The sequence below is a fragment of the Chiloscyllium plagiosum genome, unplaced genomic scaffold (assembly GCF_037043375.1).
Source record: "Chiloscyllium plagiosum isolate Xiang-an unplaced genomic scaffold, Cpla_swu_hap1 HiC_scaffold_48, whole genome shotgun sequence".
In the NCBI taxonomy this organism is placed as follows: domain Eukaryota; kingdom Metazoa; phylum Chordata; class Chondrichthyes; order Orectolobiformes; family Hemiscylliidae; genus Chiloscyllium; species Chiloscyllium plagiosum.
Genome location: NW_028270186.1, coordinates 43,227,388 through 43,251,906, shown reverse-complemented (window position 1 = coordinate 43,251,906; position 24,519 = coordinate 43,227,388).

Here is a 24,519-nt window from a genome sequence, read left to right as displayed (position 1 = left end):
TTGTCCTTTGAATCCTCCCTCTTCTTCCAGACAAAAGGGGTAGACATGGGCACCCATATGGACCACAGCTGTGCCTGTCTCTGTTGGCGACGTAGAAAAGTCCATCTTACGTAGTTACACCGGCATCACTCCCCATCTCTTTCTCCACTATATTGATGAATGCATTGGCGCTACCTCGTGCTCCCACAAGGAGGTTGAGCAATTCATCAACTTCACCAACACATTCCATCCTGCCTTTATGTTTGCCTGGAGCATCTCTGACTGTTGAAACTTTATTGCTGGAACAGCACAGCAGGTCAGGCAGCATCCAGGGAACAGGAGATTCGACGTTTCGGGCACAGGCCCTTCTTCAGGAATGACACCTCTTCATCTTTGACACCTCTCTCCCCTTCCTGGACCTCGATATCTCCATTAATGACGACCGACTTGACACTGACATTGTTTATAAACCCACCAACTCCCACAGCTTCCTGGATCACACCTCTGCCCACCCTACCTCCTGCAAAACTTCAATCCCATATTCCCAATTCCTCTGCCTCCCCCGTATCTGCTCCCATATGGACCAGTTCCACCACAGAACACACCAGATGGCCTCCTTCTTCAGAGACAGCAATTTCCCTTCCCACATGGTTAAAGATGCCTTCGAACGCATCTCATCCACATCCCGCCCCTCCGCACTCAAACCCCACCCCTCCAACTGTAACAAGGACAGAACCCCCCCCCCCCCCCCCCACCCCCGGTGCTCATCTTCCACCCTACAAACCTTTGCATAAACCAAATCATCTGCCGACGTTTCCACCACCTCCAAACGGACACCACCACCAGGGATATATTTCCCTCGCCACTCCTTTCCGCCTTCCCTAAAGACCATTACCTCCATGACTACCTGGTCAGGTCCACGTCCCCCTACAACCCACCCTGCCATTCTGGCACCTTCTCCTGCCACTGCAGGAATTGCAAAACCTGAGACAACACCTCCTCCCTCATCTCCAGCCAAGGTCCCATAGGAGCCTTCCACGTCCATCAAAATTTTACCTGAACATCCACCAATATCATTTATTGTAACCGTTGATCCCAATGCGGTCTCCTCTACATTGGGGAGACTGGACGCCTCCTAGCAGAGCGCTTTAGGGATCATCTCCGGGACACCCGCAGCAATCAACCACACCATCCTGTGGTCCAACATTTCAACTCTCCCTCCCAGTCAGCCGAGAACATAGAGGTCCTGGCCTCCTTCACCGCCGCTGACTCACCATCTGATGCCTGGAGGAAGAATGCCTAGTCTTCTGCCTCAGAACACTTCAATCCCAGGGCATCAATGTGGACTTCACCAGTTTCCTCATTTCTCCATTCCCCCTCATCCCACCTCCAGCCTTCCAGCTCAGCACTGTCCCCATGACCTGTCCTACCTGCCTATCTTTCATTTATCTCTCCACCCTACAGGCACTCTGCCTCTACTCTTGGTGAAGGGCGTTTGCCCGAAACGTCAATTTTCGTGCACGACGGATGCTGCCTGGACTGATGTGCTTTTCCAGTACCATTCTAATCTAGAATCTGGTTTCCAGCATCTGCAGCCCTTGTTTGAATCTTGCCAATCACCTTACCGATGTCCATATAGATCACATCTACTGCTCTGCCCTCATCAATCTTCTTTGTTTCTTCTTCAAAAAACTCAATCATGTTTGAAAGACATGATTTCCCACGCACAAAGCCATGTTGACTATCCCTAATCAGTCCTTGCCTTTCCAAATACATGTACATCCTGTCCCTCAGGTTTCCCTATAACAAATTGCCCACCACTGAGGTCGGGCTCACCGGTCTATTGTTCTCTGGCTTGTCTTTACCGCCCTTCTTAAACAGTGGAACCACGTAGGCCAAACTCCAGTCTTCTGGCACCTCACCTGTGACTATCAATTTTATAAATATCTCAGCAAGAGGCCCATCAATCTTTTCTCTAGCTTCCCATAGAGTTATCGTGTACACCTGAACAGGTCCTGGGGATTTATCCACCTTTAACCATTTAAAGACATCGAGCACTTCGAGACATTTTGCAAGGTGCAGTCAGTCCTTGCCTTTCCAAATACATATACATCCTGTCCCTCAGGATTCCCTCCAACAACTTGCCCACCACTGAGGTCAGGCTCACCGGTCTATAGTTCCCTGGTTTGTCTTTACCGCCCTTCTTAAACAGTGAAACAGTGTAACATTTGCCAACCTCCAGTCCTCTGGCACCTCACCTGTGACTATCGATAATACAAATATCTCAGCAAAAGGCCCGGCAATCACTTCTCTAGCTTCCCACAGAGTTCTCGGGTACATCTGATCAGGCCCTGGGGATTTATCCAACTATAACCATTTCATGATATCCAGCACTTCCTCCTCGGTAATCAGGACATTTTGCAAGATGTAACCATCTATTTCCCTACCGTCTATATCTTCCATATCCTTTTCCACAGTAAATGCTGATGAAAATATTCATTTAGTATCTCCCCCATTTTCTGTGGCTCCACACAAAGGCTGCCTTGCTGATCGTTGAGGGGTCCGATTCTCTCCCAGTTATCCTTTGGTCCTTAATATATTTGTAAACACCCTTTGAATTCTGGTTAACTCTATTTGCCAAAGCTATCTCATGTCCCATTTTTGCCCTCCTGATTTCCCTCTTAAGTATACTCCTACTTCATTTATACTCTTCTGAGGATTCACTCTATCTATCCTGTCTATACCTGACATATGCTTCCTTCTTTTTCTTAACCAAACCCTCAATTTCTTTAGTCATCCAGCATTCTCTATACCTACCAGCCTTCCCTTTCACTCTGACAGGAATATACTTTCTCTGGATTCTTGTTATCTCATTTCTGATAGCTTCCCATTTTCCAGCCGTCCCTTTACCTGCGAACATATGCCTCCAATCAGCTTTCGAAATTGACCTTTCTCCAATTTAGAACTTCAACTTTTTGATCTGGTCCATCCTTTTCCATCACTATTTTAAAACGAATAGAATTATGGTTGCTGGCCCCAAAGTGCTCCCCCACTGACACCTCAGTCACCTGCCCTGCCTTATTTCCCAAGAGTAGGTCATGGATTACACCTTCTCTCATAGTTGCATCCACATACAGAATCAGAAAATTGTCTTGTACACACTTAAGTAATTCCTCTCCATCTAAACCTTTAACACTATGGTAGTCCCAGTCGATGTTTGGAAAGTTAAAATCCCCAACCATAACAACCCTAATATTCTTACAGATAGCTGAGATCTCCTTACAAGTTTGTTTCTCAATTTCCCTCTGAATATTAGGGGATCTATAATACAATCCCAATAAGGTGATCATCCTTTTTTTTCAATTCCACCCAAATAACTTCCCTGGATGTATTTGCAGGAATATCCTCCCCCAGCACAGCTGTAATGGTATCCCTTATTAAAATGCCACTCCCCCTCCTCTCTTGCCTCCCTTTCTATCCTTCCTGTAGCATTTGTATCCTGGAACATTAAGCTGCCAATCCTGCCCATCCCTGAGCCATGTTTCTGTAATTGCTATGAGATCCCAGTCCCATGTTCCTAACCATGCCCTCAGTTCATCTGCCTTTCCTGTTAGGCCCCTGGCATTGAAATAAATGCAGTTTACTTTGTTTGTGCTACCTTGTCTCTGCCTGCCCTGACAGTCTGACTCGCTTCTGTTCTCAACTGTACCAGTCTCAGATTGCTCTCTTTCCTCACTATCTTGCAGGGTCCCAAACACCCCTCCCCTTCCCACGCCGCCACGTTATTACTTTAAATCCTCCCAAGCAGTTCTAGCAAATTTCCCTGCTAGTATATTAGCCCCCTTCCAATTTAGGTGCAATCCGTCCTTCTTGTACAGGTAACTTCTACCCCAAAAGAGATTCCAATGATCCAAAAATATGAATCCTTCTCCCATACACGACTTCCTCAGCCATGCATTCAACTGCTCTATCCTCCTATTCCTGCCCTCACTAGCTCGTAGCCCTGGGAGTAATCCAGATATTACTACCCTTGAGGAGCTCCTTTTTAAATTTCTAACTAACTCTCTGTAATCTACCTTCAGAATCTCAAAATTTTCCCTTCCTATATCGTTGGTTCCAATGTGGACAATGATCTCTTGGTGGCCCCTCTCCCCCGTGAGAACATTCTGTACCCTCTCTGAGACATCCTTGATCCTGGCACCAGGAAAACAACACACCAGGAAACTCATCTCTACCTACCTCGACACTGTCCTATCTCTCCTAGTCCAGAAACTCCCCACATATGTTCGAGACACCACCCACGCCCTCCACCTCCTCCAAGACTTCCGTTTCCCCGTCCCCAACGCCTCATCTTCACCTTGGATATCCAATCCCTCTACACCTCCATCCGCCATTACCAGGGCCACCAAGCCGTCCGTTCTTTCCTCTCCCGACGTCCCCAACAATACCCTTCCACCGACACTCTCATTCGTTTGGCCGAACTGGTCCTCACCCTTAACAATTTCTCCTTTGAATCCTCCAACTTCCTCCAGACCAAAGGGGTAGCCATGGGCACACGTATGGCCCCCAGCTATGCCTGTCTCTTTGTTGACTACGTCGAACAGTGATCTTCCGTAATTACACCGCCACCACTACCCACCTCTTCCTCCGCAACATTGATGACTGCATTGGCGCCACCTCGTGCTCCCGTGAGGAGTTTGAGCAATTCAACTTCACCAACACATTCCACCCTGACCTTAAATTTACCTGGACCATCTCTGACACCTCCCTCCCCTTTCTGGACCTCTCCATCTCCATTCGTGACGACCGACTTGACACTGACAGTTTTTACAAACCCACTGACTCCCACAGCTACCTGGATTACACCTCTTCCCACCCTATCTCTTGCAAAAATGCCATCCCGTATTCCCAATTCCTCCGCCTCCGCCGTATCTGCTCCCAGGAGGACCAGTTCCACCATAGAACACACCAGATGGCCTCCTTCTTTAGAGACAGCAGTTTCCCTTCCCACGTGGTTAAAGATGCCTTCGAACGTATCTCATCCACATCCCGCCCCTCCGCACTCAAACCCCACCCCTCCAACCATAACAAGGAGAGAACGCCCCGGTGCTCACCTTGCACTCTACAAACCTTCGCATAAACCAAATCATCCGCCGACATTTCCGCCACCTCCAAAAAGACTCCACCACCAGGGATATATTTCCGCCCCCACCCCTTTCCGCCTTCCGCAAAGACCGTTCCCTCCGTGACTACCTGATCAGGTCCACGCCCCCCTATGACCCACCCTCCCATCCTGGCACTTTCCCCTGCCACCGCAGGAACTGTAAAACCTGTGCCGACACCTCCTCCCTCACCTCTATCCAAGGCCCTAAAGGAGCCTTCCACATCCATCAAAGTTTTACCTGCTCATCCACTCATATCATTTATTGTATCCATTGCTCCCGATGTGGTCTCCTCTACATTGGGGAGACTGGGTGCCTCCTAGCAGAGCGCTTTAGGGAAGATCTCCGAGATATCCGCACCAATCAACCACACCGCCCCGTGGCCCAACATTTCAACTCTCCCTCTCACTCTGCCGAGAACATGGAGGTCCTGGGCCTCCTTCACTGCCGCTCCCTCACCACCAGACGCCTGGAGGAAGAACGCCTCATCTTCCGCCTCGGAACACTTCAACCCCAGGGCATCAATGTGTACTTCAACAGCATCCTCATTTCCCCTTCCCCCACCTCATCCTAGTTTCAAACTTCCAGCTCAGCACTCTCCCCATGACTTGTCCGGACTTGTCCGACGTGCCGAGCGCCTTTGCCACCTATCCACTCCACCCTCTCCTCCCTGACCTATCACCTTCATCTCCTCCCCCACTCACACATTGTACTCTATGCTACTCTCTCCCCACCCCCACTCTCCCCTAGCTTAACTCTCCACGCTTCAGGCTCACTGCCTTTATTCCTGATGAAGGGCTTTTGCCCAAACATCGATTTCGCTGCTCGTTGGATGCTGCCTGAACTGCTGTGCTATTCCAGCACCACTGATCCAGAATCTGGTTTGCAGCATCTGCAGTCATTTTTTTTAACTTGAAGAAACGGGCTGGCATTGAATGAGAGGAATATTATGAGATTGAGTGGGTGGTTAATGAGGTGAGTTCGATAAGATAGCAACAAGATTCTAGCTCAGCCTCGTACAGACAATCCCTCAGTCACAATTAATAAAATTGTCACTGAAACAAATTATTGTTAGATGCAGCCCAATGAATCGAAGACTCTGCTGACCCCACACCCAATTACAATGTTGCAGAACAAATGCTCATCCAAAACTCTCCATCATCTTTACTGACACCAATATCCCCTTCAGCTATCATTCCTGGGAATACTGGCTCATGTTGCAGAATGCTGTCGAAATGTCTTCATTTCAGCATTCTGAAATCTATGACCTTACATGAAATTGTCTCTCAAACTCCCTTTCTTTTTTTTCCCCAAAATCCTTTTGATTGTTGGTTGCTAAACTGATTTCCCCACCATCTCTCTCTGACAGGGACTAGGGATTACGGAATAGGCAACAAGGACTCTGTATCAGGGTGATAATGTACCTAGACGGTGAATTCAGAGGAAAGGGCTGTGCTTCCCAAGCAGTGTTTAAAATCCTACCACAGCCGATGTCAGAGCTTAAATTCGAATGACAAAAATTGGAATGAAACCTAATTTCACTCTTGGAAACCAGAAACCGTCAGGATTTATTTTTATTATTTCACTGATAGTCTTTGGTAAAGAATCTTAACATCATTGCCCAGTCTTATCTCAGTGTGACTCCAGACCCACAACAAAATTGTTGGCTCCATTTTGTCTTGACAAATGGCCGTGTGGTCAAGTATAATTAGTGATGGACAACAAATGCTGCCCTTGGCCGTGATGCTGGCATTCCGGAAAACAACAACATTAAAGGTGAAATAAACCAAGGAATGGTGGGTGCTAGAGCTCGAGAATAAAATTCTCCAGCGTCTGAAAGTGTTGGAGAATCTCGCAGGTATGGCAGTTTCTGTCAGGGGAAATGCAGATAACGGTTTGAGTCCAGCGACCCTGTTTCACAACTGAAAGCAAGCTGGGAAATAATATTATTTATCCTGGTATCCTGGATGGTTGGATTGGAGAGAGAGGTGGGGGCCAGGTTTAAATTGAATGGATGGAGAAATGGCCAGAAAAAGAGAGGAAAATAAATGAAAAGTGAGCAAAGGGATTGCTGATGATGAACTGAAAGGAAAACAAAATGGCAAGTTATTCTCACATTTCCCCGTTTTCCCATATTCCTGTATATCGCGTCCATTTTGATTTGTCCCTGTTTAAAGTGAATTGGGTCCCTGTATCTCTCTTCTCTGAGTGTGATGATCAAATCCATTAGCAATATTGGTGCTGCCCTTCTAGTTGCTGAGACATAGAGAAAGGTAATGTTACATTGTCAACTGTTTCTTTGGAGAGAGAAACTGTTACTGTGGGACTCTGTAGAGATGCAACGGCTTTCTCAGCCAGGAAGAGAAACTCAGGAGTAGAAATAAATTTCAACACTGAGCGCGTGCACATTCCGTGTGGGGAATTGACTTGTTCCTGTCATTGGAAAATCAGTGGATTTTCTGGGGAGGCTTATCTCGGGTTTGTATTGTCAGCTGCTGAGTCTGGTGACCCCACTCTATACCCTGCATTTACAGAGTGTCTGGGACTTGATAAACAAATGTAGGTGAGGTTCCACAGAAAGGAAGCTCTATAAATAGGGAGGTGCAGGACAGTGCATTATCTCTCCTGGGATTTCCCGGGACATTTGTCTAAGCTGGACCAGGTGTCAGGTATGAAACCAGTTTGTTTCAAAATTGAGGTGGTCACTGAGCTGTGTCCCCTCCTTTAGTATACTGTGACAGGACTGTGCTGATGCTCACCATGAATTAAACTGCATTAATTCTGGAACTTTCCAGGCAGGCGTGATTAACATATCCATCGTCACCGGAGTGCAGTCCTCCGATATATTCACTGGCTGACAGAACCCCTCTGTCCACTGAGAGCATTATATTGTGTCCATCTCCCTGAGGAAGATACAGAAAGAAACTTCCAGAAATACAGGGGAACAGAGTGACTGGTGAAAATGAGGAACAGCAGGAAATTAGAATTACTAAAAGTACGTCTTTCAAAACCTCATTGAATTTAAGGTTGCTATATTGCTGCATCTGATGAACTACATCCCAGATTATTGTGGAGGTGGCAGTAGAGCTAGTGAAAAAATTGCTGATTATTCTTCAAAGCTGGTTAGATTCTGGAAAGGATCCTCCAGACTGGAAAGCAGCGATTGTAAACCTAAATATTTAAAACAGGACGGAGAGAGCAAACAGCAAACTAAACAGTGGATAGCTTGATGTAAGCTGTGAGAAAAAACATTGGAATCTTTCGTGAGGAATGTGACAACTAGACACTTGGAAAATAATGTCATGATTCGGTAGAGTCAATCTAGATTCAGGAAGGGGAAATGATCTTGATCTTTGATAAACCTGCTGGATTTTTTTGGAGGTTGTCCGTTGTGACATCGACAATTGAGAACCAGTGGGAATGAAGTATTTGAATTTTCAGCAGATATTTGACATGACTGAACACAGGTGAGTAGAGAATGTTAGAATCCATGGGTAGGTAGGGGTGGAATACACCGAATGTATTAAAAGTTGGATAATCGAGAGAATGCAGAGAGTAGTATAATCATCTGGAGTGAAGGCTTTGGGGTATCAGAAGGATCAGTGTTTGGGCAATAGCTCTTCGCAAAATATAAAATATTTCAGATATGAACAACAAATATAATCATTCACATTTTTGTTCATTAAATAGTGAGAGATTGGGAAGTGCTTTTGTTGAAACAGACCTGATGTGCTTGGTCATAAGTCACAAAAAGTTTTTTTACGCAGCAGGAAGTAAATGCTATGTGGCTAATGATTAAAGTACCAGAGTAAATGTATCTTTCCCAATGATAGTGTTTTGTTGAGAGACTGTTAGATGTATTGTGTACAGGTTTACTCAGCAAAGGGGTTTCACCAGACTAAACCCTGGCATGATATTACCATGAGGAGGATGTAAAGAAACTTGTTCTTAATAAAGTGTGTTATGGTGTTTGTGAGTTTATATTTTAAAAAGTGCTGAAGCACATTGAATGTTGAAGATACAAAATTGCCTTATTGTACCAATTAAAGGAATGCCCAGGCAAATTCACGTTTCCTATGTATTGGAGTGCAAATATATGCACTGTAAATATATTGGATGGTGCCTGTTCTAGTCGAGGAGAGATCTGTACGCTAACAGCATGTAGACTGCGGTTTTTGAGGGTGGTGGTGGTGGGATGTTCAGCCAGTTACAGTATTGCAAACGGACAACGCAGCAGAATCATCTAGCCTGCGATAAGAAAACATGCATCATTCTCCCTCACTACTAACTTCACGAGAGCAATAGGTGATGGGAAAAGTGATGAATAGCCAACGGTGCCAACGTTCAGTCCAGTCCAGTGGTTTATGTGAACTGAAGGAACCATACTGAAAGGGGTTAAATGGAGCTGTTTGTTCAGTGACTGTGAGTGATGCCAGTCTCCATGGATCCTAGTTGTGTCACTGGATGTTTTCGGTCTCCTATTAGTAAGGGACCTCTTGCAAAGGTTTATGCCATTGTAGCATCAACTCCAACGCTCAAAGTGATCAGCAGCTGCAGAGACAGAAAAAGTAGATTTAAACATCTGAGAATAGTCTGGAATGATCCATTAATGGATCAGAATCTGAGAACATTTGACTGGAATGCTGCAACAATGGACAGGGGTTTATCCGATGGTCTTTTCTATTTTTCCTTGTCTTGGTTATCATTACCATATCGGATATGGGGTGCACTGCTGATTATCCAGGCGGGTTACTATCCTATCCTCGCTATTGTTGGTGTTCCTGGTAAGTTTCTTCATCTCTATCCATTTATTAATCTCTTCAACCATGGGGAACTTCGTTGTTATTTCTGTTATCTATTTTTGACAAAAACGGAAACTATTGTCTTCAGTTTCAAATGCAAATTCCATTGATTAGCCAATAATTTCAGAACTGTCCACACCCCCGCCCTCACAAACATCTGAGAACGAGACTGTTCACAATACCGAATTTACATAAATAAAATTCATTTGTGTCTCGGTATTCTGTCTATCACAAAACCTATCCACTACCAGCTCGATTATATGCCCAGTCACCATCTTGGCTTCAAACTGACGCTTAATAAACCATTATCTATGCTTTGGTAAAATTCAGTCGTTATGGTTCCACCTCCCCAGTAAGCACTCTTTCAGCTGCAAATATTTCGATCAGAACTTTGTTCTTGTCTCTAAAATAACTTAATGACAGGAACACTCTCTCAGAGCAGTAATGTCAGAAGAAATGTAATTCAGACGCACAGGTTATTATACAGAAAGACACTGTTCCACATCCTACCACGGACGATGTCAGAAAGTAAATACAAAAGACAGGAATTGGAAATAACAACCATAACACTTCCAGAATTTTGTCCATACGTTTATCTATTTCACTGAGGTCCTTTGGAAAATAGATCTTGTGTTATTATCTGGTCTGGCTTAAGATTGATGTGAGACCCACAGCAATGTGCTTGGTTCTGTACTGACTGAAAGAATGACATTTGGTTAGGTCAACAAATGCTGCCCCTGTCAGCGATGCAGACATTCCAAATAATAACAAAATTAAAGGTTAAATAAAGCAAAGAATGATGCAACAAATCAGAAACAATAACGAACGAGAAAGTGCCAGACAAACTGAGCAGATGTGGCAGCCTATCTGCCACATTGGGTCGAGAGAAAAATAGAATTGGCAATTCGATTCTAATGACCATACATCAGAACTGAACACAGTTGGGAAATAGTGTGATTGATGTTGGTGACACCGAAATCTGTTATGAAGGGGAGAAGGACTGAGTTGAATAGATGGAGAAAGAGAGAGATAGAGAGAAAGAAGCAAACAAAGGGATTGTTGATGATCAGCTGGGATGGAAATAAAAAATGAAATTAAACCTTACTTATGTTCTTCCTGTTCCCATATTATTGATAATTATGACCATGTAAGGTATATGGCAAAGTTCCTGTTTAAAGTTATTTATGTCTGTTTTTCTCTCTTCCCTGAGTGGGATCATCTTCCTTGATTCATTAATGGGATGCTGGGCCAACATTTAATTCCCTTTCCTCATTGTCCTTGAAAAGCTTTTGGTGAGCTGCCTTCCTGATCCACTGCAGTCCGTGGGCTGTAAGTAGTCAGTGCTGGGGTCCATGCGGTTTCATTTCTTTTGGCTTTGAAGTGACTGATGTAAATGAGTAGCTGGCTTGGCTATTTTAAATTGCAACTGAGAGTTAACCACATTGCTGTGGGTCTGCAGTTACATGTAAGCCCGACCAGCTGAAGATTGTAGATTTCCTGTTCTGAAGGGCATAAGGGTGCCAGGTAAGACAATCAACAATGGTTTCATTGTTTCATTTGATTCTTAATTACTGATATTTTATTGAATTCAATTTCCAACATTTGCCATTGTGGGATTCGGATCCAATGTCTGGGTCATTATCTGATTCCCTGGATTAATATTCGGAGATAATACAGTTGGATCATCGCCTCCTCAGTATCTCCCATCAAATCCAATGGCAACAGTGATGTTGTGGTTGGTGTGACTTTGCTTCATAAGGCAAATAAATGTTTGGCAAAAAATGCCATCCTTCGCATTTTGTATTTATGAGAAGGCGAGATGATGGGAAGTGCTCTTGGTGAAAAGGAGCTGGATGTCCTTGATCATGGGGCACTAACAGAATCCATACAGAGCAGTCGGGTACTGGCAGGTGGGACTAGATTGAGACTAGATCTGGTCGGCACGAAGGATCTGTTTCCATGCTGTGCATCTCTATGACTCTATGACTCAGCAAATAATCAGAACAATAAATGAGTAGCATCGTTCATTACAAAATGATTAAAGTATAAGTGTGAAGACCCCGTCCTGCAGTTGTGGAGTGTGCTTGAGACAGTATTGTCTTTCATTTATAATCAATGATCTCCAGCTACAGAGAGACGGTGTGATGGAGTTTCACCAGACTAATCCCTGCAGTTATGATACCATGAGGAGAGTGTGAAAGAAATGAGTGTTTAATCTGTAACGCTACAAAAAGAATGAAACGTGATTGCATTAACATTGGAGTGTTATGAATCAACACTCATTATTTCCAAAACAAAATACGGATAGCATTAGATATAACATGTTTTCCATGATACGTGTCTTCACATTTGGACAAATGTATAGATAGGAAAGGTTTAGAAGGATATGGACCAAGCGCAGGGAAATGGGGTTTGCATGGATGGACATTTCGATCAGCATGAACCAGTTTGTGATAATGGGCCTGTCTCTGTGTTGTGGGATTCTATGACTCGATGATCGTTTACAGAGCTCTATGTAGCCCCCATGTTCATGAGAGAGAGCTCCAGGTTCTGAAAGAAGTCTCACCGTCTGGATGTACAGTTGGTATGTGACCCTGTATTGAACGTCATTTTGTTCACAAATCTGTCATCAGCCACACTCTGATAGTATTAGCCATTCCCACCAGCTTCTGACCTCCATACAGAACACTAGCCTGTCTTCTCTGACTTATTGTTTGCTAAAAGCTGTTCATTGGCTGAAGTAGACGCTGTCCTTGATGTTTTTCAGAGGGTCAATAAAACGGGACCAGGCAACGATCAGTCTGGTTTGGTACAGACACGAAAGAGATTTTCAGAGGCCTTTTATTTAAATGTAAACAGATGAAACTACAGACCAAAATCGTCATGCTTCAGAAGTGACCTGTATAATGAACGGGGAGTGGTCAGCTCTTTTAGCTGAGCTAGCTGAGTTCAGCTGAGTTGAGCAGTTTTCAGTTGAGTCTTGAACTGGGAAGTTCAACTGGGAGCTGTGTGGAAACTCTCTCTCTTTTCTGCCCTTCAGCTTCAACCTGGAAGCATGCATTCCATTATAAAGTTTTTTCAAGGAAGTTTGATTATTGGGACTATTGTGTGTATTTGGAATAGCATAATTAAATCTAGCTGGCTAGGTTGAATTCTGTTCGGGTTCTTTATTCTGTTCTTTGTGTTTCATTGTGTAACTTTGTGAATAACGTTTTTTCTCTGAGTTAAAATCTGGTAGTCACCCGAGCTAAATTACTCCGGGTAATTTTCATTGGATAATGACTAAAACAAACTGCAAAGTTATGCACTGGTCTGCTTGCTTAAGAATGTTTTGAGTAGTCTAGCCTCGTCCATAACAGACTGGGGGCTCATTGCTGGATTTTTAACAGCGAGTGGGAGGTGCTAGTGTCTTTAATTCGGGTATTAGTTTGATTGGGTTGACAGAGCTTCGAATAGTAATGGCTATTTCAGTCGCCAAACGTTTCCTGGGTGTGCATGCAGTGACTTTGGAAATTTTACGAAAAGTGAATAAGACCAAGTCGCAAGAATTAGCAGAGAAGCTGGAATTGAAACTGACTGCATCTGTGAGGAAAGGAGAGATAATTACAGCAGTAGCTCGTCAATTAAACTTGCTGGAGAAACCATCAGAATCTATAGAGATGGCAAGAATTCAGTTGCAAATGAAACATCTTGAGTTAACATCGAGAGGTAAGGAAAGGGCAGCCAAATGAAACATTTGACTTTCGATAAAATGCAGAAAGGGGGGGGGGGGGGGCGGGGTGTGGAAGAGAGCAGGAGAACAGAGAGTACAAAAATTGGCAAAAGAGAGCAACAGGGGAGAGAGAAAGAGAGAGCTTTTGAATAGCAAAAACTGACACTTAAAAAGGATAGTCAGTGTAACAGGCTGGAGATAACGTCTGAGGGTGCGCTTAGTTAGGACGAGAGTGAGGATGAGCAAGCCCCTGGTAGTCAGAAGCCTAGTGAGAATTTGTTTGTGTGTGTTCAAGCATTGCCTCAATTTGATGAGAAGAATGTGATGCCCTTTGCATCTGATTTGAAACGTTGGCTAAACAAATGCAGTGGCCAGAGGCATTGTGGGTTTTGTTGATCCAAATGAAACTTGTAGGTAGGACTGGTGAGGTACTCACATTCCTATAGAGGAGGTATCTGGGGAATACGAGGAGGTTAAAAAAAACATTTTATCTGCATTGGCTACCTTCCAGGGATCTAATGAGGAATCCTGGTCAAACCTACACTGAGTTTGTAAGGAACACACAGACTAATTTCGATAGTTGGATATGAGTTTTAAAATTCCAGCAAAGCTATAATGCCCTTAGAGAGGTTAGTACTTGGAGGAATTCAAAAATTCACTGCCTGAAGTCGTGCAAACTCAGGTGGAATAGCAGAGTGTAAACAGCAAGGTTAGTTGCTGAAATGGCTGATGATTATGAACTGGTCCATAAACTTGGTTTGGCTTCCAGAACCAGTTCTGGTCTCTGAGGGACAGAAGTTGGAGCAAAGAGATATCCTCACGTGCAAAGGGAAAGGTAGGTAACAGTGTAGATCATAAGGATAATTTACCACAGTAATAAAGAAAACCTTGAGGGGGACAAAGAAGTTAAAATACTATGGTGTTTGAATTGTAATAAACTGGGCCACACAAATTCACAGTGTTGGTGGGCTGGGAGAAAACCAGATGGAGGATAACAGACAAGCCTGGAAGTTTTGTTAGACTCGTAACAAAAAGCATAAGGGAAGGTAGGCAACTGCCTCAGAGTGTACAAGATGATCAGTGGACATGCCAATTCTGCATAAAAAACATACATGAAAGGGTAAAGTTTATTCACATAGGCCAGGAGTAATTGGTAAGGAGGTTCCAATATTAATTGACACAGCATTTTTTCAGTCTGTAATGCTGAGGGGTGAGGCTTTATGCACTCTTGAGAGACTATTACCAGAAAATATGCTGGTAACAGGAATTCATAGTGAGGCAAAAAGTGCTCAGTTATGTAAAGTGTGGCTGGAGAGTCCAGAGAAGTGTGGAGAATGTGTGGTCGGAGAACTGGACCCCTAACTCTCAGCTCCCGAATAAAATTTGTCCTTGCAAATAATATAGCTGATTCACTGGTAGGCGTGCTGCCTACTCTAGTTGAAAAGCCAGTGGAGATGCAGGCAACTGAAAACCTGGAAAATGTTTAACCATGAATTTCCCCTGATTGCGTGATCAGAATATCACAGATACACAGGTTTTAGCAGGATAAAGGCACAGATAAGGAAGCTGACGTAGAGTTATCCGAAAGTTTCTTTTTGATCGGATAAGTGGAACAGAGAAGGAACAAGTAGGAAAACATGAACACTTTTGTAGCTCTGGTAAGCTGATTGAATTACAGCAGAAAGGTGAGAAGTTAAAAATTTTATATCAAAAGATATTTAACAAGAAAGAAAATGAATGCATTCCTGTGTGTTATTACTTAACAAATGATGTCGTAATGCGGATATGGAGATCAGCGTACATTGAAGCAGATCAGACGTGGACAGAAATTCTTCAAATTATTTTACCTGTTCGGGTATAGAAAGGAGGTGCTGCGAGTGGCACAAGAGCTACCACTTGGATATCATTTCGGGGTGAGGGCATTACAGGCTGAAATACAAAGCTGTTTTCACTGGCCTGGACTACACAAAGATGTAGTTGAATATTGCCAAGTGTCTCAAACATGTCACACAGGCAGTAATAAAACCTGCAACTTTAATACCGATTCCAGCATTTGAGGAAACTTTCACAAGAATCTTGATAGATTGTGTAGGTCCCCTACCTCAAACAACAGTGGGAATAAGTATTTATTAACAATAATGGGTGTGTCGATTAGATTTCCAGAGGCAGACCCATTATGCAGCATTCCAGCTAAAAGAGTTGTAGAAAAAAATTCTCCTTTTTTAATTAGGTACGGAATACTAATAGAGATCCAGGCAGATCAAACCTCACATCCGAACTATTCAAGTAGGTGATTGATAACTTGGGAATCAAGCAATTCAAAGATACTACGTAGTATTCGGAATCACAGTGAGCATGAGCGAGATGGCATCAAACAGTGAAGACCATATTGAGGGCTTTTGGTCAGGATTATCCAGATGAATGTGATAAGGAAATTCCTTTTGAACTCTTTGTGATCAGACACGCACGGAATGAATTGACCAAATTCAGACTATTTGAATTAATTTGTGGGCATGAAGTAAAAGGACCATTACCATTGGTTAACGAGAAATTAATAAATCATAATTCAGAGACCACTTCAACAGGAAGTGGATCAGAAATCACAAATTCGCAATTTTGCAATTGGGAATAAGGTATTGGTGTTACTTCCAGTAACAGCTGAGCCTTTAGAAGCAAGTGTTAGTGTACCTTATCAAATTGGGGAAGAAATTGAATGAGGCGAACTACTTGGTACGGACTCCAGACAGGATGAGATCTCACAGAGTGTGTTATGTGAATTTGCTCAAAAGGTATTTTGAAATGGAAGAGAAGCAAGTGGAGAAGGTGTTAATGATTACAGCACAGAGTGAAGAACCAAGTTCAGAGGATTCTGAATTGGACATTCCTCAAATCAAATTGAACAATGAGAAAGTTGTCAAAAATTGGGATAAACTATTGAGTTACCTTACACAAGAAAAGCAAAGTGACCTGAAAGAGTTATTACGATATCGTGGAGAGATATGCGGCAATAAATTGGGAAATACGAACATAATTGTGCATGATATAGACACAGGGGATTCTGTTCTGATTAAGCAACATCCTTATAGGCACATGTTCAGAAGTAGATAGAGCGCACACTCCAAGATGTCATAATTAAGGACAAAACTATCAGATTGCTTAGATGGAACTTGTGGCTGTAGCCATTCAATCTGACAACTGTGCATATGGCAGGTCGCGAAAACGTGAAAGCTCATGAGTTATTGAGACTCGAATGAGATACGAAGGTGTTCGATGGTGGGTGTACCGCGGCCTGAATTTGCATAGGTTTGTGTTTGAATGTTTACAGTTAGTATAGTGTATCTGTTTGTGTTGAAACTACTAACTGGGTTCGAAGGGTTAAAATGCAGCCAGCTTTTAGCATCGATGCTTCTTTTTTTAGGGGGAGGAGACATATCACAAAGCAAGTTCCTTTTTTGTCTAAAAGCTGTTCCTTGGCTCAAGGAGACTCTGTCCTTGATTTTTTTCAGAGGTACAATAAAACGGGGCAAAGCTCAGATCAGTCTAGTTTGGTACAGAAATGAAGGGTATTTTCAGGGGCCTTTTGTTTTTATGGAAATAAATGAGACTTCAGGCCAAAGTGGTCATGCTTTATAAGTGACCAGTATAATGAACGGAGAGTGGTGAGCTATTTTTGCTGAACTAGCTGAGCTGAGCAGTTTTCAGTTGAGTTTTGAACTGGGAAGTTCGACTGGGAGCTGTGTGGAAACTCTCTCTCTTTTCTGATATTCAACTTCAACCTGGAAGTATGTATTCCATTTATACTGGTTTTTATTGGGAGTTTGCGTATTTGGACTATTGTATATATTCAGAATAGCATAATTAAGTCTAGCTGAATCGGTTGAATTCTGTTGTGATTTTTTATTCTGTTCTTTGAGTTTTATTGTTTAATTTTATGAATAAAGTTTTTGTCTGTTTTAAAATCTAGCAGTCAACCTAGCTAAATTACTCTGGTTAATTTTCATTGTACACTTACCGAAACAAATTGCAAAGGTAATCTCTGGGCTGCTGCTTAAAAGTGTTTTGAGTGGTCTCGCCTAGTCCGTAATATCTCGGAGATGGAAGGTGCCTCCTTGGGACTTGGTACAAACCAATCACTTTCCCTCCTCATGGTCAGCATAATACGTGTGTACCATTAGCAATGGGGCCAGGAGGAACAACATGGAGCAGTCTGTCTGTGCAGTCTATGCCTTATTGATTTGTCGTGTTGCAGCAACAATGACATCCTCCTATTTCAGTGTAACAGTTTGGAGGGGCTGTATGGCCTCTTCAGTTCATGTGTCAATGTCTCGAGGGACTGAATGTCTTCCTCCTGGCCAGAGGGAAGGCATTCAAGGACTTCAGTAGGAAGCCCGTGGTTCCTGCCTACCAACACGTTGTGCTGACTAGACTCGATCTTCCTGAGTCATAGGAGACAAACGGAAGGCTGAAAAAACACTGCAAGACAGGCAGCATCATGAGCTGGGAAAGTCAACATTTCAGGTATAAATGTCCTTCAGAACTGGATTGGTGGATAGGGGGAGCTGCAGATAAAGACTGAAGGGGGTGGTTGGGGTGGGGAGATCGGGGGATGGTGAGTTATGGATATGTGGACACAAGTGGTGTGTGCTACCTGATTGGGCGATTGGAGGGATGAATCCGGTTGGCAGCTGAAAGGTAGGGTGGTTAGGTGGAATGGAAGACCTCCCAGTCACTTCCTATTTCAATTCTCTTTCCCAATCCCTTTCAAACATAGCCATCCTTGGCCTCCGCCAGTGCCACAATGAACCAAACCATAATTTGGAGGAACAAGATCTCATCTGTCACCTGTGCAGCCGACACCCGGGAACTCAACATTGAATTCTCCAATTTCAAATAACCTCCCTTCAAATGCCCCGACTCCCTTCCCAGGCTCTCCCCTCCCTTCCATTCCTCTGAGCAAGCTTTTGTCCAGCTACCAACTGGATTCAGCCCTCCCATCAACAACTCGCTGATACCCTTCATCTGTGTTCACTTATCCCCCACCTCGCCACTCTGGCTCCTCCTCCCTCACCCGCCCCTTTATCTATAGACCCCCTTACTCCCATCCACAGTCCTGACGAAGGGTTATATCCAAGGCGTTCACTTCTCAAAGTCTTGATGCTGCCTTGCTTATTTTGTTCTTCCAGCTTCCTGCGTGTGTATTTTGGATTCCAATACCTTTTTTCCTTAATTGTCTCCTTGTGTAATAGGTAGGAGTGAGTGAACGCATTGCGCCTCTTGTTATCCAACAGATCAGATGGGCTGAATGGCTTTCTTATATTACTGTGAAACCAGCTAAAGTTGCTAAAGGAGTTCCTCTTTCTTTTAATCGTGGAAATGTTTAGTGTCCAGCAATGCTTTTGATTCATGTTACCTTTATATAAACAGCACAAGCTTGAATGTTGTCCAGATTTGATACTTTAGTACTTTAGGAGGTGACTCATTATTCTGAACATTGTATAATCTTCACAGAACATCCCCACCCCTGATCGTATGACAGAGGGAAAGACATTGATGAAGCAGCTGAAGATGTTTGTGCCAAAGAAGCCATCCTGAGGATTGCTCACAGGATTGATGTCAACCAGCCCAATTGTGTTCTGAATGATTCAACCAGTGGGGAGTTTACAACTGATTCCCATTAAGTTAAATTTTGTTCAGTCTCCTTGACATCTCGCTCAATCAAGTACTGTCATGATATCAGGGCCAATCACTTTACGCTGTTTTCATATCTTCTATCCATGTCAACAGCCCAAGGTATATGTGTGGGGAGTGTTTCCTTCTCTCAGAGGGTAGTGATCATTGGGGCCAGACAGTTGGGGAGGCCAAATCACTGAAATGTTTGGGGGGTGCGAGTGGGTGTCAGTGGACTTTGACCCGTCAGAGTGTCGAGGGCTACAAAGAATTGGGCATAAAAGAGAAATTGCGGCCGAATGCAGATCAGCCCTGACTTACTGAATGGAAGGGGAGGTCTGAGGGGCTATGTAGCCTGGTTTTATTCCAGTATACCCCATAGTCCAGTCACTTTGTGGCCTCTTCCATTTCCTGTGTTATTAACTTCAAGTAACTGAATAGACTGATCCTGTTGCTGTGTAACTGGATACTGGTGCTGCATGATCTGGTTACACTTTTATAGGCCTTAGGGGCTTATTGGACTCCTCCTGTAATTGTGTATCAGGCTCCAGGGGCTAAAAAGCCTCATTCTGTTTTGGTGTAACTGAAATCCATATTGACTAAATCGACTGCCCTTGGAGAAAGTGAGTTCTGCAGATGCTGGAGATCAGTGTCGAAAAGTGTGGCACTGGAAAAACACGGCAGGTCAGGCAGCATCAGAGGAACAGGAGAATCCATGTTTTGGACGTTCCTCATGAAGGGCTTATGTCCGAAACATACATTCTCCTGCCCCTCAGAGTAGAAATATTCGTTGAGGACTTCACCCATTTCTTATAGTTCCACACATACTTGTACACTTTGATCTTCGAGGGGTCCTATTTTCTCTCCAGTCATTGCTTTTTTCTTTTAATATACTTAAAGTACCTTTTTGGATTCATCCTAATCTTCTCAGCCAAGGCTCTTTCTTGCCCCTTTTCACCCTACTGATTTATTTCCTCAGTAAACTCCTGTATCTCTTATATATCTCCAGGGATTCCCTTGATCCCAGCTGCCTGTACCTGAGCCACGTCCCAAGTTCGAACATGAACCTGTGGACTAGTTTTGTCCCTCTCCATAACTATTTGAAAACGAATAGAACTGTGGTTAGTGGTCCCAAAGTGCTCCCCCACTATTAACTCAGTCACCTGTCCTGTCCTGTTTCCTAAGAAAATTTCGCGTTTTGCCCCTTCCCGAGTAGGACACTCTATATACTGCTTGAGGAAACTTTTCTGACGCATTTAACAGATTCTATCTCATCAAATCCCTTAATGCTCTGGCCGTTCCAGTCTGTATTAGAAAAATGAAAATCCCGTATTATGATAACCCTATTGCTCCTGCAGGTCTCCCCTCTCTACCTGCATATTTGTTACTCTCATTCCTGTTGACTCTTTGGGGGTCTATATTACAATCCCAATCACCTCGCTATTCCATTCGTATTTCTTAACTCCAACCACAAAGCCTCACTGGGTGGTCCATCAGTTATTCTATCTCTGATTACTGCTGTGGGACACCGCTTAATCAGAAATGCAACTCCCCCTCCCCTCCTTCCACCATTTCTGTTTCACCTAAAGCACCTGTTCCCGAGCACATTAAGCTCTCAGTTCTATCCATCACTTAGCCATATTTCTGTAATGGCTATAATTTCTCAGTCCCACCTACGTATCCACGCCCTGAGTTCATCGGCCTTACCTGTCAGCCCTCTTGCATTGAAACAGATGCAATTTAATCCAAAATGCATTACTTCCTCTCTGTCGTTTTCCAGCGTAACCTTACTATTTCTATTTACTCTGTCTCCTTCCACTTGCCTCCCTGCTCTTGAGGATACGACCACCTGCCAATCTAGTTTAAACCCACCCGTGTAACCTTAGCAAAACTGGCCGCCAATATATTGGTATCCCCTCCAGTGCATGTCTCGGACTATAGTCTCCCTCTCAGGAGATTATCACTGTCAAGGTTTTTTTAAAAATGTTTCTCCTAGCTCTCTGTAATCACGCTGCAGGACCTCGTCCCTATTTCTACGGGTATCATTTGTGCCAACGTGCATTATGATTTCTGGCTGCTCACCGTCCCCCTTGAGAATATTCTGCACCCACTTGGAGACATCCTGGTCCCTTGCACCTGGCAGGTAGCCCACCATCCTGGATTCCCGTTTGCGACCACAGAATCTCCGAACTGTCCCTCTAACAATCGACACTCCTATCTTTACCATCCTGTTTACTTTAACCCTTTCCCGTGGTGCCCCAGAGCCAGTGGTAGTCCCACCAACCTGGCGACTGCTGCTTTCCCCTGAACGGACATCGCCCCCAACAATCCAAAATGGTCTACTTGTTTTCGAGAGGAATGGCCACATCGGATTCGTGTACACCCTGCCTACTCCCTTTGCCATTCCTGGTGGTAGCCCATCTACTCTCTGCCTGGAACATGACAGGAAGCAAGGAACGCCTGTTGGGATTAAATTGTGTTTATTTAAATACAACAGGACTGACAGGTAAAGCTAATGAACTCAGGACGATGAACGTTGGACTGGAATATTACAGTCATTGAAGAAACATAACTAGGGTCGTGTCTATGAATTTGTCAGTATCTCGGATGACCCTGAGTGCATCCTAGATAAGATTACCTACAGTGGTACACCAAGTCCGCACCAACCTACCGAAGAGCAGCCCACCCAGACCCACTCCCCTATGCGCAACACTACTGGTCATTTAGCATGACCAATTCACCTAACCTGCATATCTTTGGACTGTGGGAGGAAACCGCAGCACCCAGAGGAAACCCATGCAGACACGGGGAGAATGTGCAAACTCCACATAGACAGTTGCCCAAGGCAGGATTTGAACCCTGATCGCTGGTTCTCTGAGGCAGCAGTGCTAACCCAAGAGCCACCATGCCGCCCAACGTCGCTCCCTAACACTGTCTCCCAGGATCTAAAGCTAAGTGCAGTGCCCACACGTGTAGCCATCAGTGACGGTGGAAATCTCCCCCTAGGCAACCACATCCCATAAGAGGAGCATGCGACTGCCCTAAATGCCATCTCGACTGCTGTAACAATAAAGTTAAAAGGACTATATTTGAGTTTACCTATACATTTTGCTGAGATGGAGCTGTCCGAAGCCTCTCGTGCCAAAGACTTACCGCTTACTCTGCTACCAACGGCATGTCTCTCTATCTCTCCATATTTAATTTTGGTCAGGGAAGGAAGGAGACACGACAGTGATGTAGTGTTTAGGCCTTCAGCACTCTTTGACACCTGGCCTCTGACTACCTGTTCCCCAGTGCAGGTCGCTGCTTGGCCTTGGAGGGTGTCTTGCTGAGGTCTTCCTTCTGGTAGTGGTGACTGTGTCGATGCAAATCCTCACCCCGACAGGCAATCCGTGTTATCGCAGTCCTCTCATACTTTCTGTTTATTAGTATCGCGTTTATGAATTCCTTGAATCCCTCGATTGCATTCCAAACACTGTCTCACTCCATCGTGAGAGAGATGGTGTTCTTGTGAATACAGGGCTATTGGAAAAGAACACCATTAGACATAGAGGCAACAATATGTTTATCCTCTCACTGAGTCTGCTTTTCCTTCGATTAGGTGATATTTATTTTGTTAATCCCCCATTCCACTTTCCTGTGATTTCCCCGTAACACTTGTATAAAAACCTGTCTGTCTCAGCCTTGATGTTTAATGATCCAGCCTCAACAGCCCTCCGAATTTTCTAGAATTGTTTACTTTTCACTGATGTGAGACTTGGTCTTTAATCTGGTGATTTGTCCACTCTATCTTACATAAAATTCCAATTCTTCCTCAGGTCCTGTATCAATTTGCTCAAGGGTCAAACGGTCACTCTCCCTGAATCCAAGAACTGCTTCTCCAAACTGAAGACAGATTCGTAGCGTGTTTTTAACCTATTCTCTGGCTCTGTAAACAGGCTGCCTCCTTAGTCCCTAATACTCCCATTCTTTCCCGCGTTATCCTCTTCCCCTTAGTAAACCAAACAAAAATTACTTTGGATTCTTGCTAATCTTACCCGCTAAAGTTTTATCAACCTTCCTTCTGCTCTTCCACTGATTTTTTAAGTTTAGTACTACGCTTTCTATATTCGTTTAGGTCCTTCATTGACCTGCTCACTTGGTGCCAGATTTAAGCTTTTCATTCCTTTTTCATCCTGTTCGGAATTTGTGTCGACATCTGAGGTTCTCTGGGTTTGTTTACTTAAATTTTATCTTCGGTGTAACATGCTGGGCCGACACTGTCATCAATTCAATTTTAATCAAATGATCCCCCAACCCCCGCCCCATCTTGTTCTGCTACACTTTCACCCAGACGCAACTGCACTTTCGCCAGATCCTGTCATTTGTTTCCATAAAATCTGTCTCTCCAATGCAAATAGCTCTTATTTTTCTAACATTGCTGGGGTCTTTTCCTTAGCAAAGTCAAAATGTGTGATATCACAGTCACTGGTCCTATAATGCTCTCCCACTTCTAGCTGGAACAGCTGACTGGCTTCGTTCCCCACAGTGAGGCCAAGCACTGCACTGCCCTTTTTTGTACCTGCTCTACGTTGATATAAGAAGCTCTCTGGAATAAATTTCAAAACACCTGCCCCCTCTTAAAAAGTTATCATTGACCTAATGAATGTTTGGGATTGAAATGCCTGAACATAATGATCCTATTATTGTGTTTACACATCTCAATAACTTGGTTATGTACCTGCTTCCGTACTTTCCTTTATCTGGGGGTCTATAATATATCCCTAGCAGTGTTTCTGTCATGGTTTTGATCCTGAGCTCTAAACACCAAGCCTCATTAGAAGATCCTTTCAAGATATCGTCCCTTCTTACGCCAGTAACTGACTCCATAATTAAAAAGGCAACACCAGTTCCTCTTTTACCCTCTCTGCTGTCCTGACTATAGTTCTGGTACCACAGAATATTGAGTTGTCAGCCCCGACCTCCCAAAAACACATCTCTCTAATGGCAAAAATGTCACGCTTCCACATGCCACCTCGTTTCCTTATCATATCTGTCTGTCTGATAATATTAGCAGCGTTAAGGTAAAGCACATCCAACCTGGAATATATCACCTGGAATGCTCTGCACCTCCGAATTCTTCAGTCATTCATTGTTCGTTATCAACCTGTCCAATTCATGAAACAAGACTGTTACTCTAGGACTGAATGAATATTTG